This window comes from Parasteatoda tepidariorum, chromosome 1 (genome assembly GCF_043381705.1).
Source record: "Parasteatoda tepidariorum isolate YZ-2023 chromosome 1, CAS_Ptep_4.0, whole genome shotgun sequence".
Lineage (NCBI taxonomy): Eukaryota > Metazoa > Arthropoda > Arachnida > Araneae > Theridiidae > Parasteatoda > Parasteatoda tepidariorum.
The window spans coordinates 99,596,622-99,612,508 of record NC_092204.1 but is presented as its reverse complement, the minus strand read 5'-3'; the positions used below and the strand labels follow the sequence as shown (position 1 = coordinate 99,612,508).

Below are 15,887 nucleotides of genomic sequence, written 5' to 3'. Positions count from 1 at the left end.
AAAACAATATGGAATTCAATGTAAGAAAATTGGATCCTGTCATGTGGTTTTCCCGTCAATAATGCGTCGGAAACAATAGAAAACTGTGTTTTTGTTATACAGAGAAATACAATTTGAATTGTAATGTTTTTACATCACTTAACCAGTTCAACTATAACAAGCTTGATAAGATTCTTTTCTGTTTCGTTCTCATGTAGAATTTTGAATAACCAATTTCATTATATTTTGGCCAAATTTTTTTAATTATATTTCGGCCAAAATGAAGACGGTAACTGTTATCTAGGAAATATGGCCTCCATAGTCTGGTTAGGATAGCGATTCAAAATTTGGACCCCATAATGCTAATTTTAGCATTGTTAAGTGTATCAGTTGTTCACCGAAACTTGTTATAAAGCTGCATAGTTAAAAAGCTGCATGTATAAAGGTTTCTAAAAGGGGAAATATGCATGGGAATGGTCAGAAATACAGTAATGATAGATAAATACACCATGTAGGTAATATTCATGTTTATTAATTTATTTTAAAAGGAAACATGCCATCAAAAGAGCAACAAAATATGCTAAAAAACTGTCATACTTAGATAAACCGAAATCTGTTCTAGTAAACTCATTAACCAACACATAAGTTGCTGAAAGCACACAAAATTCTATGAATTCTGATTTATAAATGATTTGAAATAAGCAGTTTTAATTGCCATTTGCATTATCATAAAAATAGGTTATTCAGAATTCTGCATGAGAACGAAACAGAAAAAAATCTTATCAAACTTGTTTTAGTTAAACTGGTTAAGTGACGTAAAAACATTATGTTTCAAATCGTATTTCTCTGTATAACACAAACACAGTTTTCTATTGTCTCTGATGTATTATTGGCCGGGAAATAACACGGCTGGATGCAATTTTTTCACATTTAATTCCATATTGCTTTGTTTAGATTAGCAAAAATTTAACAAAAATCATTAAGATACTGTTTAGTTTCAAGGTAAACCTCTACCCATATCATTATGTTTTGGATTTTGATTGTTTTCTAAATTAAGAATTTAAAACTAAGTGAATTGTCTTTTTTTATTATAACGTAATTTTATGCTGACGCCCGGTGGCTGAGTGGTAGCGCTTCGCGCTGCCGTGCCACAGGTCCTTGGTTCGATCCTTGGGCCGGGCAAGGCAGACTCAGCCTTTCATCCCTTCAGTGGGTCGATAAAATGAGTACCAAGCATGCTTGGGAACTAACACTGGGGGTTCCGCGTTCGGCTGACCACCTGACCGGAACATATGCTCCTGCACCCCAGAGCCCAAGGTCAAGAAAACTGAGATGGGCACAGTCGGCCTTGGCCCTCTTAATGGGCTGTCGCGCCACTGAGTTAGTTTTAGTTAGTTAGTAATTTTATGCTACATTTTGAGAAAAAGTTATTTAAATCGGTATCTAATGGTATGAGTCATTTTACAATTGTTATTTTTTGTGCAAAGTACATTATTATACAATTATAAATTACAGTTAAACAGATTCGTAAAATAAATTAGAGCTAAGCGATCAGCTTCATGCACTATATAATTCATACAAAAATTGTATTTAATATATCCGTCTGTTTGGTAACCGAAAATATCAAATCAAGATTGTGAACTCACCTAATTCGCTATAACAATATAATTTCAAATATTATTTTGAAATTTTTACACAGAAAAATTGCATATATTCAGTTATATATCTTAATATACTCATAAGGGTAATATTCGGACGTGGGAAGCGTAATCCAACGAAACTCTTTTTAAATGTATAAATTATTAACTGTTTTAACTGTTCTATTCCAAGAAACAATTATTGAGAAGTATTCATTGGGGTTTGGTGAGCGGTAGAGAACAGGAGACTTAGCCCTCCAGTCATTTAATGATTATGGCATTAAAGAGTAAGATGTGTATGTCTGGTAAAGTGTATGTATATGTTTCTAATTAAGAAAAACTTTTGCCAAACTCAAAATTTTGAATTCAGAAAAATCCACCAATTTCAAAAACGTGGATAATATAATTCAATAAAACTACCTATACAAGCTGCTTATATTATTATTATTGAAGTTATATGCAAAAGCATTGGTCATACATACATTGTACAAATGTATTTGTGCACAATATATTTTTGGATATTATGCTATGCATTTTTTTAATACAATATATTACACGTACCTATTTGTATACATTTATATTGTATGTATCTACATACTTTTGTACATCAATACCAAAGTTCAGATTGATGGGAACTTGCTTGTCTATGGAGTAAAGGGTACCTGTGAGTGAAAGTGGGTATATTGTTTATACATTCATTGTAGGAGCATACTTGTATGAACATAAATAGATCTGATGATTGGAATTCATACTGTAATCGTATGATTCGATTTTTTTAATCATGATTATTTGTAATAATTTCTTGATGTCATTAATAGTAATCAGGGCTTGAAATCTCTATTACAATCGATTGGTAACATAATAATAATTGTAATCAATTACAGTTGCGATAGGTTACTATATGCCCTACTCTGGCTAAATATTTTATCAAAAACTGTTGGTTAACAAAATTATGAGAAAAATAACACATTAAATAAAATAACTCAATAGTAATTCAAATTACCGATATCATGTTAGAAAAAAATAACCATTTGAAATCTCCTTATATTTCAAAGATTCAAATTTTGACAAATTTGTTTTTCAAATCGAGAAAGAATGAATAGAAAAATCTTACGGCTACAAAGTATTACCTAATAAAATTAACATACAAAGCTTAACTAATATTTATAGTTCGTTTTAATCCTAATTATTTTTTCATTTATTTATTTATTTTTATTTAGAATTTATCTCTAAATTGCAATGCCACAAATGCCAGAACTGACCGAACTGTGACAAACTAAGAAATAAATAATAATAAAATAAAACTAAGGAAAAAATAATAGATATATCTATGTACTATAAAACCAATTGGGCTATGTAAAATTTCATTGTACTCGTATGTCCCCCAACTTCCGCCGGGTAAATTACCCTTAACCATTCTTCACGATTTCGTTAAAATTTTCAGGAGGGAATTGTAACTTAAATACTTAAGCTTTTAAGACATTCTATCTGTGTGAATAGTTTATGAAATTCACTCTAGGCTTCATTACACCCCTATAGCCTCAGTTTGGCGACAAAGACGCCAAAGAGATGTTTTCTCTTATCCTCTCATCGAATCTTGTCAGAATGGGAAAGGACCTATAACGTAAAGGTGTCACAAAACTTCTTGTCTTTCGATCCAAATCAGGAAGATGAAACCGGTAAGTTATTTAATTTGTATACCATAAATTAGATTCAATGTTAGGAAATTAAATTGCTCTCCATTTTAAATATTTATTCCCCCCGAGCGATGTATCTTTAGAGCGCTATGACTACTTCTGATAAAAATGATACTATTAATAATATATTCCGTGAAAAGATCACTGATTTTCCGAGAATTATAATTTTTTTAACCAGTAATAATTATATTTATATAGAATTTATAATTCTTACTTTATTTAACATTCAGGTTATTTGCTTAAAATTACTTATGTAATTCATATTAAAAAAATAAGCAAAATTTAAACGAAATATTTTTCTAGGGCAATTAACGAAACATTGAATAAATTATAAAAAGAATAAGCATTTATTATTTATTTCATAAATTCTTTAACTATTTCTTGATGAACTTTTCAATTCAAAATAGAACAACCGAAATCAAGAATAAGATGAGAATAGTTATTCTCTCTCAACGTTTATAAGTTTAACAATTCCGTTTTTCTTTTTTTTTCTAATTTACTTATTTTCTGCCTATGTTTTGTTTCACCCCTATGTTCACACAATTTGAAATATTTCATTCCTCACATTAAATATTTTCAAGCTATTAGTCTTTCTTTTACTTTTATTTATTAGGTAAATTTTAGAAAACTTGCATTTTTTACGTCAAATGAATTTAGGTAGTAATGATTGATGAAATAAAATTTAAAAAAGAAACATTTTTAAGCTTTCAAATTAATTTAGTACTCATTTATAGTAAATGTAGAATGGAAATTAGTACATATTTTGAAATTAATGCCTTTATAATATCTTTTTAATGTGTCAAATACCACGAAATTGCTATCTCTCAGCTTTTTTTGTCTCTCACTTTGTTTCAAAAATAATTTTTATTTATCTAGATGCGAAAATTGATTTATGCGTAATATACAGCACAGCTAATATATATTTTTAAAATTGTTTTTGAGTAAAATTCAAGCAGTTTAATATTGTCCCGGGACTTTTCCTACTCTGTTACAACAATTGTAGAAAAGACAGCCATTTATAAAATTGTCATTACAATTGCAGCATTCCAAGAAAATAAAGGATAAGATGTTTTATTCCTTTTCCTTTTCAAAGCTTTGTGTTAAATTTCTACTTCAGGAACATTTCGTTCAACTTTAATTCATTGAAGTTTAATTTATTATTTCCTTAAATATTAAGTTAATTAGAAGAAATATAGGTATACAGAAACGTAGATTTCAAAACCTGAACGAATTTGCTATGCGGGAACATGTATAGTTTTGTGCTACCAGCAGACCCTTCCCCTTCATTACTTTTTTCCTCTTTGCCATTTATCAAGCTTCATTTCCCTAAGTAATAAACCGAAAAGCAATTATAGTGATTTATATTGTAAATTTAGTAAGAGCCGAAACAGCGTAACATTTTATAATAATAAAATAGTACATTTAAAAATAAAATAGTACATTTAAAAGAAATAAAAAATTTTCAAACAATTTCTTTTTTTTTTCTTTTATAAAAACAATAATGCAGAAAAAGTAATTAAGCAAGGTTTATAATATTTGAATGTTTAGTGTGATAATTCCGTATTTAATGTGACATTTGATTTTCATGACAGTTAAATCAGTTTATAACTTAACTTACACAGAATTTTTAAATTCTTTTTTAAAAATGATTTTCCCCCCTCTGCTACAATAATTATTGCAATAAATTATTTCTGTTGAGTTGTCAAAAATGGCTTTCGTGACTCTTTGGATAGTCTATTTTTAGATAAGGCAGCCATTTTAAAAATTGCTGTTACAATTGCTGTATTCCAGGAAAATAAAGGTTAATATGTTTGATTTACTTTCCTTTCTATTACAAGCACAATTGTTTTAAATGTACAGCTTTAATGATCATTAAATTTTTGTACGGTAAGATCAAGAATTAGGATTTTCAGTTTTATATAAAAAAAATTCTTCTTTTTAATGGAAATTGTCCAAGTAAATTAACTTGCAGTTTCTCTCATCCCCCTCTGTCTTTCTTCCATTTTGGTACCAATGCTCATATGGTAGTTAATTGTAAATGTAGAACGTTGTCTGTTAAAAATCAGTTTTGTTTTGTAATTGTATCACTAGTACTTTTTCTAATAAATTTTAATTGTAAATAAAGAAAGAAATTAATGAAGAAATACGTAATACTGAATGTAACTAAATACGTTTTACTGAATACGCAAAGATCCGATCAAAGGTATTACAAAAATTATTAAGAAATAAAGTATTCTGCATTTTGATAATTTGATGAATCACTATATGTTGCAGAAATATGGGTTTCTTTTTTGCGTTTCAGGAAAATCCTGTCCTTAAAAATATTGTGTACTGCTCCATTCTAAATGAACCAATCGCTACCACCTCACTATTTTCAACTTTCACACACATTTATTAAAAATAAAATGAAGTTTCATGTTATGGAAAGAAGAGTTATCAGGGTTTTTTCTGTATTTTAGAAAAAGGTCAGATATAGCGAAATCGAAAAGAAAATCTTCTCATATTTTTTTGCTAGAAAGGTCCTGATTTCATAAAAAAATCCACAATAGTGAAAAATCCACTCTTAATTTTGCGTGATTATGAAAATTTTGTTGAAGACACGAAAATCAAGTTTTTCAAGGAGTTAAAAAATATAAAATTATGAATTAAAGTCGGGCTTTCAAATAGTATTTTTTTGAAAAAAATATCTGTGACATGTCGTGATTCAATATTTTTTGAAGATGACTCCTAGTAGTAAAATTTTGCCAGCATTTTTTATCTAATTTTAAATTGGTATAATTTTTCGATAAAGAATAATTTCATATTTATCGTGTGTTTATTAAAAAATGCCACTATGAAAAATTTAATTTTTTAAGGCATATTTCAAAAAACTGAAGTAAATTCTACTCGTAAAAATTAATCGAATTTAGATAGGTTTTTCTTCAAAAGTTCTGTTAATTTTAAAAATTTCTGTATGTTTTAGTTTTAAAAATGTTGCTTATTTTAAAAGCTTGGTCTTCCCACCATGCCACAATTGAGTTTACTTTTTAAGTAGCAGTCGAATCAAAATCTGCCTATTCAGCTGGATATTAAATTACTTAGGGGTAATATTTTTTTATACATTATACTTATACACAAAAACTACATTACATGCACTTAAACATTATATTAAAACCTAGTACCATATTCCTAACTTATTTTTTCAAAATTATATCTGCTTGTGCCGACCAGGTGGCAGAGTGGCTAGCTTGCCTGACTGCGGAGCCGATGGATGCGGGTTCGAATCCCGCTCAAGGCATGAATGTTTCTTTCCCTCTGTGTTTTATGTCCCTTATTCTTCTGTGTGATTGCGTGATTGTAAACCGCCCTATAAAGCTTTGCCATAGGTGCTCACTGGGTAATGATAAGAGAGTAGCAATTCTGGGGCCATTGGGAAATAGACCCAAATGCCCGCCATTAACCGAAATATACGCACACACACACACACAGATATATATATATATATATATATATACATATATGAAANAATGTTTCATGGTAAACATATCAGAAATATTCTTTTCTCACATCTCCCTCGAACATAGCAATTTCTATTATTGAACGAGATTTAGAGAATTGTTGACTAGACGTGGGTCTTATTCCCGCTGTCAAAATTTCTGGACACAATCTCTTTATTTTATTTCACACACACACACACACACACACACACATATATATATATATATATATATATATCAGCATGTTAGTATCCCGTTAGAGCCCCTTTGCTGTTACAGCTCTCAGTTTCTCGGAATGAAAAATTACAAAATTTTATAAAATATAGAAATTAAAAAGAGAAAAAAGTTTGAAAAAGTTTATCTGGAGATAACCACTACACGCATTAAGAAAAAAGAGTATGGTCAAAACTTCCAGAATATGGTATAATTAAACTTATTTCCGGGTCTATGGGAACAGATGAAAGTTTTTTAATTTTTGCCAAAGCTCTTTGATGATTTTGGCAATATTAACGATAAAATATAGTTTTCAGAATAAGTGATAAAATTTGATAAATTTTATCATGATACCTTATAGTATAGCATAGAAAATATTTATTTGGTTAAATTTGCTCTTCTGTTTTGTATGTTTCTAATGAATATGTGCTAATAAGAGTTATAATCTTGAAAACCAGAATTTCCAGCAAACTGTTACCACATAAATTAAAAAATTACCAAATTAATAATAATGCCATTAATTTTGTTAACAAGAATTGTTTTTTTTTAATCATATATGTCATTTCCATAAATACGATAATTTTATCAGATTTCTTCTCCGTGTTCTAGGGGCGACATAATAATAAGAAACAATGTGTATTTTTACACGAAAAGTTTCATTTTCTTATATGAAAGTGTTCCTTATTACTGTTTCCTGATAAGTACAGCAGAAGTTTTCGGAATTGGTACTAGATATACTGTAGCTTAATAATAAACACATCTTTTACCCTAGATGGAGATTTTGAAATGTTTCACAGAATGTTTTAAGAGAGTTATTCTTCAATCAGAAAGTATAGCTTATCATACAATAATGATATTTTCTCAGGTTATTACTTTAAACATTTTCCAAATTTTAACAAAATGTATTATTTTTTTCAAATATAAGCGTAGTAGACATAAAAATACAAAATAAAAATAGCAACCATAAAAATATGTTAGCAGTTTATAATTTACAGGAAGCAAATTAGTATGTCAGATTATTAGCAACGGCTTTAAGAGTTATATTGCCCATAGTCAAGAATGCAATAAAATAGCATTCAATGGACTTGTTCCAGCAACAGGCCCTTTAATTTAAGTTTAAGGATATACCTATTTATTATCTTTAAAATTGTCTTAATTTGCTTAACTATTTTCCTATTAAATAGCTTTCCTGTGAATCCTAATTATAATTGTTTAATGTATAAAATCTAAATGGTATAAGACCTTGTTCCAGAGGTGATCTAAATATTCCTTAAATTATTATGTGAAGCATGTACCCATTTAATGTTTCAAATAGCACCATCTTATGCAATTCGCTTCTGATATTCAACTGTAGATATTTCAAATGCAATTTCTAAAATCCTCTTTAAGAATGCTCGTTAATGTTGACTTTCCTTATGCCTTTGGTAAGCCCTGTTACTGCAAGTTATGTTTCGAAAAATAAAGAAGGTTGGATTGAAGATTACGGTGAATGATTCTTGTTCGAAACAAAATATCAGCTAAAATACAAGGTTTAAAGACATCAAAAATATTAAGGACGTCAGACTTGAGAAGCATTTCAAAAGAGGACTTTAAAAAATGTTTCTGAAACTTTTACAGCTGAGTTCAGAAGTGCATTGCGCCAGACGGAAGTTATTTTGAAACTTAGTGAATAAAACTGCAATTCACATAATATTTTTAGGAAATATTAAATCATTCCTGGAGATTAATTAACAGTTGGTTTACCCAAATTATGAGTTATCATTTAGGTGTCAAGATCTTTCAGCTGATATTCAAGACCATCAGAAGGAAACCATCATCAAGGCATCAGAATGAAACCATCTACCAGTTTCATAATAATATTGGGAATCGCTGTAATAATCGAATAGATGGAAAAATCTTCACCACCCGAAATTGTTTTACAGAAGAGCAATTCAGAGTGAAGATGAAGTTGAAAATTTTAAAAATTGTCTTTCTTTCTTCAAGAAGGAGGTAAAAAAAACTTTTTTCTGAACAAATACAAATATAAAATCGGGGTCCAATAAAAGTAATTTGTATTAATTGTTTTTTTTAATTGAAAAGCAGGCAATTAAAAATTCTAGATATAAATAACCAGTTTATAACCTCCAGATTGTTTTGATGTTACTAAAATATTAAAGTAGATGACATGAGCTGATAAATTTGGGTTGAGCAAAACTTTGTATAGAACTTTTGCATATAGAAGTTTTTTTTTACATTACTATGCTCATTATTATATTTTTGGTTCTTGACGGAAGGAAAGGAATAATATCGCATAATTTATCTACTTATTTTTATTGTTTTAAAATAAAACTGCTCAGTTCTATTTTCTCAGTTCTATTTTTATATTGGATTTCAAGCTAAACATGTATATACAAGATATTAAACTAAATTGAAAATTTTAGCGCATTCCCTGAGTTTAAATTTATGTTGTTACTTTGCTTAATCTTATTCCAGATTTTTCTCAAAAAAAATGGATTTCTCATTAAATCTTCATGTCTCATTAGTACTGATAACTACTCATTAAAATAGCATTTATAACGAATTGAATGAACAGTACCTTGCTGTTGCAGAATTTGGAAGGAAAAAAATACAGAATTACTTCTCACAACTTTTTTATAAAGTGTTAGAATTTGATATATTGAGGTCATATTAATATTTTTGTATAATTTATATAATTTGAGCCATGAATTAGCCAAATTATTTATTATAATAAAATTTGGTGGTAGTTTTAGCTTGCTTCTGTGTGAAGTGTAAATAAGAGTACATAAACTAATCTTGCAGGTTTTAAACATTTTATTAATTCCTTCCAAATACTAGCTAGCATCGACTCTATTGCTAATGAACATTGGAAATGCAAATATTTATATATGATTTGCATCAATTGTCAAAAGGTTACAAAGAATATAGGTATGGATAATTTAGTTCTGTACTAATTGTAAAATTATGTAAAAGCTTATTAAAATAACATTTAAAATATTCTGAATAAAATCGTTACAAGAAAAAAAATACAATTGCGTATTATTCAGTATTCAATTTGATTTAAACATTGTAGTTTAACATTGCTCTTGTGTTTTATAGCAATATAGAGATACACCATGTATGTTCCAAAATATTTATAAGAAAATATATCTAATAAATGCCATATTTGACGCTGTAATTGAGAATTTGAAATTTTCCGATATCAAAACCTGTTTTTTTATAACTCAATGTAAATGAAAATTGAATCCTTTTCTGGTTTAATTTTTTGTTATATAAATATTTTCATAATGAAACCCACTATAAGTAATACCAAATTTAAACCAATTAATAAAATTGCTGAAAATTACTTGGCATTTCTTTCAGAAATGGAAGAAACTAAAAATAAGTCGCACAATTGTTTCGTAATAAACCAACCACGCTTAACAATTTATTAAATTGTTCACAATTATTCTGTAATTTGTAAATTAATATTCAGTAATTAGTGAAAAAAAATGCAGAAGTTAGTGAATTCTTAGGTCTACTTCATAAAGTTAATTGACTAATAGTATGTAAAAATAAAATCTTTATGAAACATATTTATTGTGAAATCTTTTCATATTACATGAAAGTTATTTAGAACATTCATACTTAAAATTACTTAGTAGTGAATTGAAAATTAACATGCATTGTGAATACAATATGACCTTTGTAGTTGAGACTATGATTAATATGTAATTTGTCCATTTAATTGTATCTGTAAAATATGATAGTAATGTTTTTGCAATTCTTTGCAGAAATATAAAAAAATGAGTTCTACTATGCTATTTTACACAAAACAGTGAACTAAGCTGTATATTTCTAGTTTCCTAAGAAACTCTACAATTTTTTTCAAGTCGTTGCTCTCTCATTTACTCTTATATAAAAATAAGGTATTAAATACTATCTTGGAAATTTAATCACTTAATTAAACTAAACAGCATTTAAGAAATCTTTAAAACATTTTTAGTATTACTATGAAATAATATACAGATATTAAAGAAAAATATTTAAGTATTTAATAAATCTTTCACAATAAACAGCTCTGCATCTTTCAAAATAAAAAAATCATTACGATCCTAAAAAATTTAACCGATTCTAGAAAATTCAGCGACCTATGTTTTCTGATTCTATTTCTAGAAACCTGATAATTTTTAATCTCGATTAAATTTTTAGCAGTTTTTCAGACAGAATTTTTTTTTAACACAAATAAAATAGCTTCTCAATCCACATCAACCATTCTCCTCCAAGACCAACGAAACAGGTTGTACTCTGCTGTAAGATAAGGTGTGACGCGTTAATAGGTAGGATTACCATATTTGCGGTTCTCGAAGCGTCCAAGCGGTGCCTAAAGCGTGAGTGTTTAGGCACCGCTACCGGGCATTAGAAGAACCTTCCAAATCAAGAGTCCCCAAACATTTTGAACACAAAGAGCACATTCAAGCCCTCCTAGCGTTTGGCCCCGGTGTAAAGTTGTACTGAAATTTCCCTGCTATGAACTATTTTTTTCATTTTAAAACATCGGGACATTAGATTTTCGATGCTGCAAGGTCTGCGTCAGGAAGTTCATAAAAAAGCGAAACTAACGCAAAGAGGGCTGGTATACCGATAGGATGCTGTGCACTTTCCAAAGGAGAATTAAGAAACAGTAATTAACTCATTTCTGTATCATTTTATTAGGAAACAGGAATATTTATACGTAGAAGCTCATCAGCGGGGGTGCTCTTAAAATGAAAGAGGGGAACCTTTGTGGTGGCCTCAAACATAGAATTGATGATTCCAGCTCAACTATCGGAGGGCGCCATATTTTCCGTTTGGATCAAATTTTATACTATTTTTTTAAAACATACAGATTTTGTTCTAAAACAGATCTTAGTTCAAAAAAAGAATAAATAATAATAATTTTAAAATTATTTTTTTAATTTCTTTAAAATATCATTTTAAAAATAATATTTTTGAATGAAAATAATTAATTTCTTAAAAGAGGATTTTTGAAAAGTCATTAGAATATAACTTGGTTAAAGTTTATTTCATTGAGAATAAAAACGCTATTAAATACTTATTTTGTTTGTTAAGTTTATTTATTTGATGGAAATGCAACAATGTAAGTTCTACGTTTGTAAATTTAATATGCTAATTATAGTTTAAATTTTTCATTTTTTTTAAATAATTTTTTTCCGTAAGCTTTCATGCGCTACTATTAAAACCCCACCATCCCCTCTCTGTGGTACGTCTGCTCTATGAGTGGGCCATCCATTTCCTACCATCAAATATAAATGTTCCTCTTGGGGCACTTTACAGCATATTTGAATAGAAATGTAAGTTTTTAATTAAATGCAATTTATTATTCGGCTATTCTTTTAATACAATCCTGGAGAACATTTTTACCATAAATAAAGCATTTATTTTTTGAAAATAGTTATTTTATACTGTTTTATGACCACGTGATACCAAAGATACCGTGATACCAACCGGACTGAAATTTTTTAAGCATAATTCTTTTGGATTCTGAAATCATACATAAAATTTGCTTCGTCTTTTCCGACTAAATTAAGATAAAAATTATCAATAACTACAAATTTTTACTTTGAATACGTCTTCTGGATTTTTCTCCTTAATCGGATGGAAATACATGTGTATTTATATGCGTTCAAAATTTACTGTCAGAAAAATTATCAAAACTCGCTTAAAGGTCAACTTTATATTCGTTTCAAGGTCAACTAATAAATCACTGACTTCGTATTAAAGTTACTGTCGATGTTTTCAAATTGACCAAAAAAGGAAACGAGAATTGATTCAGGGTTTTTCATATTTTCTACTAACTCCGAAACGTAATTTAAAAATCTTTCCTTTCGATTAAATAGCATTGGTACTCACTCATCGATGCTCTAGATTGGATCAACTCCTAATTATACGATATCGAGATCCGTGTGTAACTTCTACTATTCTTTCAAAAGTATTTTTGAAAGTATTCTTTAAAAGTATCTTTATTATTTTATCCTTACAACAGATATGAAATAGACATAATGTTTTATATATCTTTTTCAAGTGTTTTATATACAAAATGTTTTATTTCATAACCAAAAAACTAACAGTATAATTCAAATTCAGCTTGACATGCGAGTGACTCTTTTGGACAATCCTTTTAAAAAGTAATTTTGAGGTTATTATAATGCTAATTTTCCAACAAGCCAGCTTTTTAAGGAAATATTAGTAAAAAACATGCTGCATATAAACCTTTAATATAGACCGAAATTTCTTGCAAATAATATTTGAGAAAATTATGATTGTGTTCGTCTTTATGTTTAAATTTTATTTTAGAAATCTCTGCATGTGTTTCTTCAAGAACTGCAGCCTTAGATATTGGATTGTTTAATGGAAACTGAACTCAAATGTTGAAAATTACAAATACAAACACTAAAAAGAATGTATACACTTTTAATTTGTTTATGTAATACTACTTTAATATATCTCAAAATGCTTTATCACTAAATCAATTAATTACGTAAGTCTTTTAAGTTTAGTTCAGTATTTGTTTTACATGTTGTGTACAAATTGCTTCATTATATGGATAATCAAATTATTTAATTCGAATAAGTTATTTTCAAGCTCCGATTTTCATCAATATTTTTTTTAATAAGTAATAGTGATCGTTATGAACTATTCTAATATTTGAAGCATAATGAAATGTGATGGATTTTAAATATCTTGTATGATATGCTATGTAATATAATAATATATTATACTGTATGTGATGAAAGTCTTTCATATGCAATATAATATACTATTATACAATAGGATTTTATACTGTACTAACGGGTGTTTTCCCTTTCTCATTCATGATTGTTTTACAATGATAATTTTTCGTAAGTTTGTAAATTTTAACTTTTATGTGAATGTGTGTAAATCAGAGGTTAAATTCCTACAATACAAAGCTAACACTCTCTCGTTTGTGTATTTTTTTTTAATTCTAATGATTCATTTTATTAATTTACTCCTTAAAGTCAGTCTAAAAGCCAGTCTGATAAATTTTTAAAATGTTACATAGGCATGTTTTTCGTTACTTTGGAGCCCTAGTGTTGGCAAATTGGTGTAACCATAATTAAACAGCTCTTAACTCTCGCTTATTGTACAGGATCCCAGGTTCGATGCCTACCTGCTCTGGCTTACGCTGACCACAGCTTTAAGTGTTAGATGGATCCCGGGTTAAGGTCCTATTGCAGTCAGGCTTACCGTGAGAGGTTTTCGTGGTTTTCCTCTCATGTTACACAAATGTGGGTAAGTCTCCCCTTAAAAGACCTCCACGAAGGCATACTTGTCCTTATTCTTGACTCAGAAGTATCCTTGTCTTTTGAGTTTTATTTTTCAAAACTGCAAAACTGCGATGACGAAAATATATTCCACACGCTTATGTAGATAATTTTCTTGTTACCTTTCAAAAAATAAAATTACAGCTTCTTCTAGTTTAAATTTTAATATTCTATTATTTATCTTATTTTAATGTATATTACTGATAGTTCAAGGTGATATTGTGGAAGATTATCTTATATTATTAATTCATAAGTATATTCAATAGTATTATATCAGTTTTGATCAAAATAAGAATTTACGGTGTTTATTTAATAAATTTTTATTCATTAAAATATGTAATCAATCGCAAATAATTACTCTTTCTAAAGTATTATTTATAATTTGTTTTAATGATGGAATAATAAAGATTGGTTTTTCCTTTTCAAATATTCTAAAGTATTTTTTTTTAATTTAAAATCATCTTAGTGACAAAACTATATCCATTTGCAAAACAAAAAACTACATTTCTATATATTTATATAATTTGTTTTGAGTTAGACACAAAATTTTTTAATTTCACGGTCTACAAAGAAATATACATTACTTAATTCATTGATTTCCCCATTGTTACTTAAATCATTGATTTCCCCATTGATCATTGATTTTTAATCATTGAATGTAGTTGTTTATTTCAATATTACACTAAAAGCCATAAATATAGATTCAAAACTAAATACAAAATTTTTCCTTAACAATTGTTTTTGACTTAATACACATCTAGAGATTTTAAAAAAATATATTATACAGCAGGTATTTTTTAAAATACAATTGATGCAATTATCAGTTCGTAATCATAACGCACACCTCATTATTCTTGTCATTCATTTTTTTCCGTTCCTTGATTTACACACATATATTTCTTTGTTGTTTCATTCTTTGTTTTCGCATTAAATTGGTTAAAAGTTTCGTTTTAACCATTCCTTTATTGTTTCCACATGCAATACAGAGTTTCTTGTATTCTTTTTCGAATTTCTTGAAATATTTGAGATTTTCCTTAGGTTTAAAAGCCTATATTACATATTATATAGAGCTTTATTTTACAATCTGTTAAATATTTTTTATTTGTCATGGCTATAAACTGTTAATTATTATTATCTTATCATGATTTATATTTAACTAAGGGTGTTCTTCAGTGACTGTCTTTAATGTTTAGAATTTTTGTATAAAAGGTATGCACATTTAAAATCGTTAACATTTAATTGTGGAAAAATGGAATTGGTTTTGAGATTTTCTTCAACTCCCTGCTGTCTCTAATAATTAATCATATTACGTCGTTAGCGTTTTTGTTTTTCTCTCGCTTCAATATCAATTCACGACACTAAGGTGTACTTCCTCTTTATTTTAGTTTTTATGATTATTTTTTTCATAATTAAAAAAATAATGAGTAAATAAATGCAAATATTTTTTTTATACAGGACCACTCTTAATGTTTATCACAAAAGTAAGGTAAATATTTTTTGTTATTAATATAGAAGCCAGGGGAAGACAAATATGTCCTCTTAGTCAAATTAATCACTATTGAG

At 28.1% G+C, this 15,887-nt stretch overlaps 1 long non-coding RNA gene across 1 annotated transcript; it reads left to right on the top strand.

Annotated features, from left to right (window-relative positions):
- Positions 1–3,214: 3,214 nt before the first annotated feature.
- LOC107436442 (uncharacterized) lies at positions 3,215–14,751 on the top strand. The gene is made up of 3 exons (XR_001583108.3): positions 3,215–3,295; positions 8,769–8,991; positions 13,336–14,751. It is a non-coding gene; the product is annotated as an uncharacterized lncRNA (long non-coding RNA).
- The last annotated feature ends 1,136 nt before the right edge of the window (positions 14,752–15,887 follow it).